The sequence below is a fragment of the Sturnira hondurensis genome, unplaced genomic scaffold (assembly GCF_014824575.4).
Source record: "Sturnira hondurensis isolate 20B ecotype Veracruz unplaced genomic scaffold, ASM1482457v3 Scaffold0006413, whole genome shotgun sequence".
NCBI classification, from domain to species: Eukaryota; Metazoa; Chordata; class Mammalia; order Chiroptera; family Phyllostomidae; genus Sturnira; species Sturnira hondurensis.
In genome coordinates this window covers 13555487-13568248 of record NW_028079044.1, presented here as the reverse complement: position 1 = coordinate 13568248, position 12762 = coordinate 13555487, and the positions used below count along the sequence as shown (strand labels likewise).

General features: G+C 37.3%; 1 protein-coding gene across 2 annotated transcripts in view; it reads right to left on the bottom strand.

Moving 5' to 3' along the window:
• AFTPH (aftiphilin) overlaps positions 1-7575 on the bottom strand; it is a 62533-nt gene extending 54958 nt beyond the window's left edge. For both annotated transcript variants that reach the window (XM_037048036.1, XM_037048037.1), the window contains exon 1: positions 7493-7575. The gene's annotated coding sequence lies outside the window, so the exon portion shown is untranslated. The remainder of the gene's footprint in view (positions 1-7492) is intronic.
• Between the last annotated feature and the right edge of the window lie 5187 nt (positions 7576-12762).

Genomic DNA, 12762 nt, shown 5'->3' with positions numbered 1-12762 from the left:
ACCACCCATTCAGTCACAAAGCCAGAAACTTAAGCACTCCCCATCCTCTGCTATCTGCAAAGAATATTTTTTATGCCATAAATCCCTTAATTCTGAAATATCTCTTTCCACTACCTTTAATGCCACTCTGGTCTAAGCAGCCATTATCATCTAGTCTCACTGACTATTATTTTTTAAAATTTTTATTTAATTGTTCAAGTACAGTTTTCTTTTACTCCCATCCTAGCCCACCCACCCAGTGCTCCCCACCTCTCTCCCATTTCCACCCCCCCTTAGTTGTTGTCCATGTGTCCTTTATTCACTATTATTTAAAAAAGTCAGCCTGATCATGTCTAATGTTTGTGATATCTAAAAAAAATGTTTGACACAGTCTATTAAACCCAACTCCATCTCTTTAGCCATATTCCTCCTCCCTTCCCCTATTGTTTTCAAAGCTCTAAGCTAGACCTTCTTTCAGTTTTTCAAAGGCAAAGACAGCAACAGTCTTTTATACCAGAGAGACCTGACTACATTCCTGTTGCCTAAAACATACCCACATATACTTCAATTCTTAGATGAGGGGTCAATTCCTCAGGTAAGTTTCCTAACATCTTCCCCCAAGTCCTCTTATATATATTTCTTTTAGAGCGTAAGAACTGTAGTAACTTATAATTTGTAATCAAACACTTAAAATTTGAAAATGACTATGCAAACTATAAAGTGTGAAAAACATACTGACAGGCTTAAATGTATAAGGGATTTTTTTAAAAGCCACTTATTGCCCTGGCTGGTATGGCTCAGTGGGTTGAGTGCCCACCTGTGAACTAAAGGGTCACCCATTTGATTCCCAGTCAGGGAACATCCCTGGTTGTGGGCCAGGTCCCCAGTCAGGGGGCATGTGAAAGGTAAACACACATTGATGTTTCTCTCCCTCCCTTCCCCTTTTTCTGGAAATGAATAAATAAAATCTTAAAAAATAAAGAAAATCTCAAAAAAAAAAAAAAAAGAAGACACTTCCTACTTTCTAGAATAGTGAAGTTAATCTTAGATACAAATAAGTCAGTGTCGTGCTCTAGGGGAGCACTGCCCACCTGACAGCACAAGCCTCATGTACAATTTTAAATTTCCCTGTAGTCAATTAAAAAAGAAACAGATTAATTTAATTATAACATATTTTACTTAACCCAAATATCAAAAATATTATGTAATCAATGGAAAACTATTATATATTTTACATTCGTTTTCAAAAACTGATATGTATTTTATACTTAAAACATATCTTACTTTGGTCTAACTTTATTTCAAGAGCCAAATGTGGCTCGTGGCTTTAGTATTGGACAACACAGTTCTAAGAAATAATATTCTATTTCTTGTACTTAAACAGCTCACAGTTATTTTAAAAAGAGCATGGTATTAAGCAATTTTAACCTCACATCAAACAAGGACATCTCATATTTAAACCCTTCAAAAATATTAAATAATGCCAACAGTCTATGGCTATACCACCTTGAACACGTCTGATCTCACCTAAATGATGCAAACATCCCATACTGCTGAAAAGCCCAAATCCAAAGTAAAAATTCAGGTAAATGATTTAAAAACTGCATATTTACTTTTTCCCACTATCTTGGAACCTGTGGAGGCCTGCTGGGAACAGGACTTCAAATACGTCTGGACAGCAAATATGTCTGCAAGAATGTGGTCCTAGGCCATTTTTGCTGGCTATAAGCACACAGCTCTTCTCGAAAATTGAAGGTATTTATGCTCAAGATGAAACTGAATTCTATCTAGGCAAAAGATGTGCTTATGTGTATAAAGCAAAGAACAACACAGTGACTCTTGGTAGCAACCAAACAGCAGCAGAGTCACCTGGGGAAAGGTAACTAGTGCTCATGGAAACAGTGGCACAGCCTGTGATAAATTCCGAAGCAACTTTCCTGCTAAGGCCATTGGACACAAGAATCTGTGTAATCTTTACCCCTCAAGGACTTAAACTTAATTGAAAAGTAAATAAATAGAATGGATTCATTTGCTTGAAAAAAACAAAAAATGCACAATTACTGATCACCTGAGATTACAGAATGATAACTACTCTCAACCAGTGCTGATAGCAATGTTATTAGAATCTCTTGGAAGGCAACTGGCTTGCCCTTTTATTTCGTAACTCCACTTCTAAGACTCAGTTCTATGGAAATAACCATGGACAACGTCAAAGATTTACACCCACATGTGTTCACAAAGATGTTTTTCTATGAGAGTAAAAACTGGAAAAACCCAAATAATCTGTAGGAAATCACAGAGAAAACTTGAAATTCACTGCATGTCGTTCTACACAGTCATTAATGATCATGTTTTGAAGAATATTTAATAACATGAAGATGCTCACAATTTAATAGTAAAAATCTATGCATGGTTTCTACATATATGTTCTATGTGTATATACACACATATAAATGGATGATATAAATCCATAGGGAGAAGAAAAGTAAAGAAAAACCAAAATGTTAATAGTTATCTTTCTGTAGTGTGATGACTAGTGATATTTGTCTTGTATTATTCCTCTTAATTGAGTACTATTTGGGGTCAAACAGGAAAATAGATAATAAGCCACTACCATCAAGGGGCATACTAGTTTTCTTTACGTTCCAAATCTTCCATAATAAGTATATTATCCTTTCATAATCTTAATAACCATAGAAATATAATATGGAGTGGATGCTAATTTTGGCAAATCAGCTGTAAAGCAACATTTTTGGATCAGCTGGGTAAGGAGAGTCTAGCTGACTAAAAACAAAAACAAAGCAAAACTACAAAGCAATCTGTACAATAAGATTTCCTTTTGGTAAAGAGTGCACATATATAAATATATATGTGTAAAAAGATATGTACTAAACTGTTAACATTGCGGATCTCTGGAAATGAAATTATGATTGTTTTCTATTTTCTACAATGCTTCTGTACTAAAAGACTATTTTTTAAAATTAAAAAATATGTACATCCACTATTTCTTCAGCATCTACTGCATACAAAAATGCTAGGTTGTATAAGTAGTAGAAGTGAGTAAAAGGAGTCACAACCTTTAAAAAACTAACAATCAGTGGGGACAATACAAGAAAACAGTAAAGCCAATGTGAGGCAGAATATAAACATGAACTAAAATGCATCTATAAGGATTCTAAGAAAAAATCTCACTTGATTGGGAAGAGGAAAAATGGTAAAAAAAGAAAAAACCTTCATAAAGGAAAGAATTTGAAATGGGAAGGATTTTAATTGAGAGAGGAAACAGCAGGTGCTAAAGATAAAGCATGTGGCAACTTTCAAGGAGCAGAAGTCACATAATATAGTTTGGTTAGAATGTAGGGTACATGAAGGGAGCAAAGGCAGTATGCTGACAGCCTTGAGTTTTCAGGAGGCAGAACCTCTGTGTAAGTTTTCTAAGTTTAGCAATAGGTAAATTATTAAAGGTTCCAGTTCAAAAAACTATGCTACCACTTTTTTTTTCACTGTTCTTCATGTACAATTGTCTCCATTTCCCCACCACCTCTTATTACCTCTATTGCCATCACCATCTTGGTTCAAGCCACTATCATCTCTTAGCTGCATCACTATAACCACCTCCTTCCTAGTGGAATCTTCCCACTTCCACTCTTGCCAAACAGATTCTTTCAAAAGACAGACTGTCATATATTTACTCAAAAACCCCGTGATGGCTTCTCATCACACACAGTGAAAAGCCTAAGTCACTGGAATGTCTACAAAGTCCTTACAACACTGCCCTCTTACCCTCTAACTTTCTGATCACACCTACTACTCTCCTGCTTGCAATATCTTGAATATTACAGGCATACTTCTACCACTTTCCCCTTTATTCTCTTCACTTTCTGCAGCTCGTAAGCCTTTTCTGGACTGATCCTACATAAAACTGCAAGTCCCACCAATCTCCCACCCTGACTCAGTCAAAAAGTTTATACTTGCCGATCTCCCCAAAATGACTCTCTTTTTCTCCGTAATACTTAACATCATCTGCTATCTATATTTTGTCTATCCACATACACAGACATGCATGTGTGCACACATATGTAAGGAACTGAAGCATATGAGGGTTAATTTTTTTCCTTGATTGTTTATTTCAGTGTCCCCAGGTAAAACAAGCCTGACATATAGCAAGCGCTCAGTAAGTACTTGCTGTATGAATGCCGAGAAGAGAATACAATAGTGTTAGTAGATACTCAGTTGAAATGGTTTGTGGCATGTCGTAAACATTCATATAAATAGAACCTATGCGAATTTATTATAATTTACTACTTGATTTTCCTCTGGTAACTATTCACCAAAACAGTGCTTGCAAATTAAGCTTTGAACATACAGACAACCTTTATTTCATTAGCAATTTATCTCTGCAAGGTTTACTTAAGTTACTAAGAATGGGGTGGTGGTGGCTGAAGAATGATAGGAAGGAGTCTTAAATCTATTTTCCTTCTGTTTTCACTCCTCCAAAACTAATGAGCAATGATTCCCATCTCCCCACTACTATATAGTTTCAGACCTTTTCCCTTTTCTAGGGAATAGGTCTAATCCAGACCTATATGGTCCTACCCTAGGATAAGGCCAGAAACAGAAACCAGGAGTGTGATACAGGGCCACACTGAGAGGGCTGCAGGAAATCAGAGGAGATCCCAGGCAAGGAAAATTACTACAGAGGAACCCGGAGATGGTTACATTTCTGAATTCAAATACTTTTAAGGTAGAGGCTTCTTGTATTTTAAAAGGAAGTCAACACAAAATAACACCAACTCCTTCTCAGTCTTCTTTTAAAATATACTATGCTGAAAAACAGAGTGATACTTTATATAGCTTTTTAAATGAAAAACCTAAACTTTTAATTTTGTTATGATTTTAAGCAGACAACAAAGTTTAGGGGGAGAAAATGTAATGAATGACCAAGTATTGATCACCTAATTGTGTTGAATCTTAATCTTCTACCAAATCTGCTTCTGATTTAAAGACAGTGAAGTTATGGTTGAAAGGAAACCCAAGGGCCCTTCCTAGATCCTTTATTCCCCTCTAGTTCTCCAGAGGTAACTTTTATTCTAATTTGCCATTATCGTTCCCATGCATGTCTTTATACTTTTGCTACCTAGTCCTTGATCCCCTGAATATATTGTATATTTTTGCATATATTAAAACCACATAAATGGTATCGTATTATAACCTGGCTGTCAGTTATTACCTGCTGTTTGACTTTAGGCAAGTTACTTAACATTAGTTTTATCTCTAAAAATGGGGATAATGCCACCTACTAGCTTACAGAGTTACTGTATGGATTAAATGAGTTAATATACTATATATAAATCACTTAGAAAAGCTCTCTCTCCTACCAAGTAGTGTATATCAGTGCTAGTAGTTAACTAGGTGCAAAAGGACCTGTGACCTTATATGTATGTGTATACATCCAGCATGTGCATATATACGGATTGAGAAAAGATTAATTACCAAAAGAATATATAATCCATATAATGCCAGATAGTTTCAAAATTGCATGAAAACTAGAAATACTTATGAAGTTTAAGTAGGAAAGGTTCATTAGCCTACTTAAAGAAGAAGTGAAAGTAAAATGCTAGGCATAGAAGGGGAAAAGCATTTTTAACTTACAAACTGTAAGTAACATTAACTTAGAATATAAACATTTGATTTAAATAATTTATAACTTATGAATTTTGGGTGTAGGGTTAGGAGAGATGGGGTAATCTATCAATATGATGCTATACAAAGATTTCTCTAACTGTTGAGAGAGGCACTTTAGATTTCATACAAAATAAAACATTTTTGATACTCAAATTTCACTATTTCTCTGAATTAGTTTTAACTATAAATTAATATATAAGGTGATATTTTACAATGGGATTCACCTAGACACATGATTTTCATAAAGGTAAATGGATTCTCCAAAATTTATCAATGCAATTAAGGCCACATCGTCTTTGTTTTGATGTGGAATTATTTTTATAACAGCCTCTAGGTCAAAAAATCAGAAAACCTCAAAACTAATGCTCTACACATTACATGGAATCTACTCAATTTCTTTCAAGAGACTTTTTAAGATTTAAAAGTATCTATACTTTGAGGATAAATCAACATATCTAACTGATACATAAACAGAGGAATTAGAAAAAACGAGGCATTTGCTAGGTGCCATTTACTGGGCTATATGTTTACAAAGGATCTTTTAATCCATGTGAAATAGCTTCATGGACAAAATTTAGAAGAACACCATAGACACTTTGTTTAAACGTATATAGTACTTCTACAAAGAGTTAAAAATAATTGCCAAAAGGAACATGTAAGCCGGCAAAGGGCATAAAATGTAGATAAACTGTACACGTTTTTACCAACACGAGTGTTGAAACATTGTTTCACCTAGAGTTTAGCAAATATGTGTCTGAAAGTCCAACAAAAAGCAAAAGTTAAATGTAACATTAAGTATTAAATTGTTTCCCCTTCCCAACCTCCAACACCACCCCCATTGGCAGTAGGTGAACGTACCCAGTGAAAGGGAAGATTCAAGTTCAAAAGTAAAGTTCTACTTTTCTTCTCCTAAAACGAGAACTCTGAAACGGAACCACTGCTTTTGCCTCACTTATCCCCAGTAAAAAATATTTACATATATGAGTTTGGAGTTAATCCTTCCCTGACTCCCACAGAAGATTCGATGGGAAACCAAGCTATAACTTGAATTAACCAACCAAAGAAAGAAAAATCTAGCTATGCTCAGTACTTTCCTAATGGAGAAAGGGCCCTACCACCGCTCGCCCTATACTGTCCCCAGCCCAAGCAGATATTAGCACCTGCCAAAATGGGCGCTTTAAGAGTAAGGGTCCAACTTTCAGAACGCAATCTGGAGAGGAGACAGATTGTTTCTTGAGGAGTGCAAGAAGGGAGCAGAAAAAGTCCTCTCAGGAAGGGATGCGTGAGCTTTGGGGTCGTCTCCTTCGCCCGTTGGAGTATTCAAAATCCGATTGCTTGGGGACCACTGGAAGCAGCACACTCCGGTCGCAGCCGGCCTCCAACCTGGGCGAAGCAGGCAGTGTTTACACCTGTCACGAGGGAGGAGGAGGAGGAGGAAAGAGAAAGCACCAGCAAAGCCCCAAAGTTCTCAACAGCTCCCGGGAGGGAACGGCCGGCGCGGAGCTGAGGGCTGCTGAAAGCGGAGGGGCAGGGCAAACCCGCGGCGGCCGGGGTGGTGAGAACGGCTCCTACTTTCCCGGCAGGTGCCTGGCGTGGCAAGGAGGAAGCCGTGCGCTTCGGGCGCTGCCGCCGGCTTCCCCGCACCCGCCGCGGAAAGGGCAGAGCCCGAGCCCGGAGCCCGCAGGCCCGCAGAGCCGGCACCTCCCCACAGCCTCCGGTTCCGCGGTAGACAGGTGTCCCGGGCCACGGCGAGGGTCTGGCAGGTGGGCTGGGTCTCCTCACCCTCATCCCCCAAGCGTTGCTGGGGGAGAGGAGCCGCGGTGCTTACCTGGCTCGTCTGGGGCGGCCGCGATGGGCATGGCTCAGGGGGCCGGGGAGAAACTGGCTCCCCGGGGAAGGACCGGCTATTCCGACGCGGAGCTGGTGAGAGCAGAAGGCAAGGTACACACAGCCCTGTCAGCGAAGCAGCGCCATGGATGCCCACCCGGAGTTTCAGCGCTGCCGCGGAACCCCCATCCCATTACCCTCCGCCCTCTTCCGCCGTCGCCGCCGCCTCCACCTCCTCCTCCGCGGAGAACCCCCGCCCACTCCACACACTCTCCCATCATGCAGCGGGGGAACCTCGGCCGCCTATACGTCACTTCCGGGCGCAGGCGGCTAGGTCGGGCCAGGCGCTGGTGGGTGCTGGGGTGTGCGAGGGAGGACACTCTAAGGGAATTAGTGTCACAGAACGCTTACCCGGCGCAGGCGTCCTCGCGCAGAGTGCCGGCCGCCATTTTGGGTGAGGGCAAGTTGCCCTTTTCTTTACTTCCCTGCGAGTCACCGAGCTGTGGTGGGGGCAAAGACGTCCGTCCGTCCTGCCCGTTGGGGCCGCGCTCCGGACGAGGGACAGGTGTGTCTTGGTCTGTTGATGTTAACCTTCAGTTCGGTACCGAGTTAAGTCTTTTGCTCTCCAAATAAAATTGCAGAGGTTTAGATATACAGAACCGTATCTCCAAAAACCTGTGGAGCATAGATCGGCTTGTCCTTTTCGCCCCGAAAAACGACTTTTTCATTCACCGTCAAAGTCTCTTCCTCTTTTTAATTTAATATGAGAGAAGAGGAAGCTGATATTTAACAAAGAAGAGACTGTTATAAATGAAACCTAAGATGGAAAGCAAGAGGGAATGCAGCCGCCGAACTGACAAATCGTCTACGAGACCAACAAGAAAAATTGGGGATTTTGCTAACGGATGCAGTGATCGTTTTTTAATAGATGCTGCGGGAGAATAGCCAATGAAACTAAAGAAATCAAATCAACTTCTGCATTTCTCTAGCAGAGGTCATAACATATTCTTTTTAAATCATCAGTCTTGAGCAGTTGGTTATTTACATTTTTATAAGCTCCCCCCGCCTTTATCATGAATTATTAAAACACCTGCCACTATAAAAATCAGACTACAAGGCTACAAAGAATATTGTTACCGTCTGGGACGAGTTGGGGGTCCTACCCTGCAAATCAGGAGCCCTGCCCCGGTGCTCTGTCTGCTCACATTTCCCAACCCTGCACCGGTAATCTGGATAATTTAAAATATTTTCAAAGCTCAACAGCTATGCAGAGAAAAAAGGATGAAAAACAACCCCTTCAGTCACCAAGAAGTGGCAACCCCTTCGAGTGGAGGAATTACACGAATGGTGAGGATAAGGACAAAAGCAGTTCATCATGGTTTGTCCCTCCTCTGCAATGTTCTAGACAAATTAACTTGGAGCGCTAAAATAGGCCCGCGTTTGTCTCTACAACTCAGTCGCTGTCAGACATACGTAGAATACATCATTTTAAATTGGAGTACCAATTGCTCTGTGGCTGTGCTGGATTTTTGGTTATTGTTAGGTCAATAAAGCGAGAAAAATATATAGGACTTGTCAAATTTATTCCTATTGTATTTCGCCCCCTGCTGGTTTAGCTCTCATGCAAGCTTGAATATACACACATATGTTACTGTAAGTATATTAACTAGGAAGGAAACAAAAATATGTGTGTGTGCGGAGAAATTGGAAGTTATTTCAGATGACACATGCTTGTTTTAATTTGATATCCCTACTCAATAGAAATATCAGAATAAAAACATATGACAAAATCTTGAAGCTGAAACTACACCAAGAAAATGTTTAAACTGAAATGAGTTTAAACATAAAAACAATAAAAAGAAAGCCTTGCTTTAAAAAGTATATTTCTGACACATACATAACATATGGTCACAAAATGATGATTTGTGTTAGGTAAATGCAGCAGTCAGTTCTGTTAAGGACAATTAAGTAATCAGGGCCACCTTTGTACATGGAAATAGAATAGTTATCTGGCCAGCTGACTTATGTATACAACTGACCAATTGTAATTAGTAATCTTACCATAATTCTGAAAACAGCATTTCAATGCTTATGATATTGTGTTACAAAAGGAAAGTCTTTATCTCTGAATGTTTTTTTAAGATGATGAATCTGTGGGAAATATACTTATTAAAATTCATTACATTTGGGTACTGTTTACTTTTTTAAAAATTATGGGCATAGCTACATTGCCTAAGATTTTGCATCAAGAAAAGCAAAACATTAATGACTAGTTATAATTTGTTGTACTTCTAGTTTTTCTTCTGTGCAGACTTTTTACAAAGTTGTAATCATAAGTTGATTTTGTATCCCTTTTTTTCACTTAATATTATGTTGTAAGCACTTTCTACTACTGCTTAACATTTTATAAAACCTTAATTTTAATTGCCTACATAGTATTCAGTGGAGTAGACAAACTGTGATTTATCCATTATCTTCTAGAAAATATCTAGTAAATATTTTCCACTATTACAAATAATACTTTGATAAACATTTTGTACATGTGGCTTTGTCCAATTTTAGGATTGTTTTTATGAATATAAAAATGATTAAGCCAAAAGTCTGTGTATATTTTATTGATACTTCATCATCTCAAAATTTTTCTCAAAAGACTATACCAATTTAGTGATGCAAGAAGGTACCAATTTTATCATCTCACCAGCAGTGGATAATAATTAAGAGAAATAAAAAAACAGAATTGTACTTTATAGATTAAGAGTTGAAAGGAACTTAAACTCTCATATATTGTATAAGAAATCAACAAACAAGCAAGCACCAAACCCTGGCAATATGTTGCTCTAGAAAAGCTATATATATATATATATATATATATATATATATATATATATATATACATACATACACGGTTCTATGAACAGGCTCTGTTCAAATCACTATTTTTTCAAAATCACTGATTTTGTGTAAATTACTTAACCTCTCTGGACCTTATATATGTCAAATAAGAAAGGAGCTATACGACAGATTCTCAACTCTATTAGGCAAGTAACTACTACTGTATTTAGCACATATATCTCTTTGAAAACATGGTCAAAGCTTTGGCCCTTCCTGTAGAAAATACCCCACAGACACTCAAATTTTTTAAAATTTAAAGCTCATTAATGGAAGAGGCTCTATGAATGCCAGCTTAAGAAACTCTGCACTAGGTGATCTCCAAGGCCTTTTCCACATAAAAATATTTTTCTATGACTTTATTTTATAATCCAGTAAATGTTTTCTGGCTAAATAGTACTTTTAAAAAATTTTATTTATTTGTCTGCTTTTAGAGAGAGGAGAAGGGTGGAAGAAAGAGAAGGAGAGAAACATCAGTGTGTAGTTGCCTCTCATGTACCCCATACTGGGGACCTGGCCTGCAACCCGGGCATGTGCACCGACTGGAAATTAAACCAGTGACCCTTTGGTTTGCAGGCCTGTGCTCAATCCACTGAGCTACACCTGCCAGGGCTAAAGAGCACTTTTTATTGGATTAAATTGTGATATAGTCATAGATGGATTACTATACAGCACTGAAACTAGAGCTGTATCAGTCACTAGATTATAAAAACAAAAGTGAATTAATTTTCAGAATGAATAAATATGAATTTTAGAATGAATGTTATTTTAAAAAACCTTTATCATTTATGAATATACATTTTATTATAAAGTATAAAATATGAACTGGAATAATACAAAATTCATTATGGGCTAGTATGGAATTGGTCAGAAAGTATTAAAGAAGACTATCTGTAATTGTGATGTTTTATATCTTTAAAAAATCTGATGTAAATGTGACAAACCATTTATATTTTTTCCAGCTTTACTGAGATATAATCACCAAATAATTGTATACATTTAAGGTGTACAACTTGATGTTTGATCAATCCACTTACATTTAATTCTACGTGGATGATACATGAATGTTGTGATATATTCTATAATTGAACATATTCCAAAAATGAATATGTTCTATATTCATTTTCTCATGGGTAAATAATAACTTTTCCAGAACAAGTTACTTTAAAACTGAATTATGAACAGCATCTTAGAGATAGTTCCTGATGTATTTGCTAAGGCTAAAAGCTTTGATTTGCGGAATGTTTCAAAGTGCCTTTAGGTATATTATCTCTTCCGATTCTCATACAGATCAACGTAGAGCCAATGATGATATTTTACAGAAGATGTGATCACAGATTTTGAGATTTGTACAAGATTAAAAAGTTAGAGATGAAATTAGGACTAGAACCATGACCTGATTCACCATTTGGCCTTCTCACTTTGTAGAAGAGTAATATCACACTCCTTCAATTTCCTCGTGGGTAAAAGAAAATTTGCCCCATTTTATCATTTAAACACTTTTCTCATTTTCTTTTTTGAATAATTTTCTAATGGAGTTTTTTTTCTTCTCACAATGAGTATAGTTAATAACTTGAACAACCTTCACTATAGTCTAAAATACTATGTATATAGATTTCAAGTCATTGAAAAAGCTTCAGCAGCTTGAGAAACCTTCTAGTCCGAAAAAGCAGTTTCTCCCTCACCAGTTTTATGGGTAAGGTTCATAATGTTCTAAGAGGTTAAATGACAATCCTGTCCTCAGTCTTCCAGTTGGGTCGTTGAGAACAAGGAACTAGGTTTCATGTTCCTAATGCAGAGTAAACTACATTTTTACTCCACATTAGTTCTTCTTTGATACAATCTTCTCTTTTTAACTAAAGCACATAAAAAACAAAAGTATTTGGGACCCATGTTTTCTATATGCTCAGCTGGTTATGGCCATAAGATATGCTGAAGATAAACATTCATGTTAGATATAAATTGCGTTAATCATATGGAGTAATGATATGAAAAGAAACTTGTCTTCTAACAAAAATTCAATTAAACATTTTTATTGCTATTGTTTTTGTTGCTGGTTTGATGGGAATTTTACCATTTTACACTTGGTAAAAATGTGATGAGCAACAGAGGTTTTGTTTCTTAACCATTTCCATTGGTCTTTCTAGGACTTGCTTATTAAATTTATTGTAAAAATGATAAAAAATAAAATGTAGTATTTTGATACATTCTAAACTACTGGGTAGCTAGAACATTCTGGACAAATATTCAACATGTCAGGGCAGTATAGACCTTTTCAGAAATCAAGTTTTTAAGGATAGGCTTCTGGTGGTAATTAATATTGTAATACATGACATTCAGAGTAAGGACCCTAAGGACATCTCCTAAATGTAGAAGAAGAAG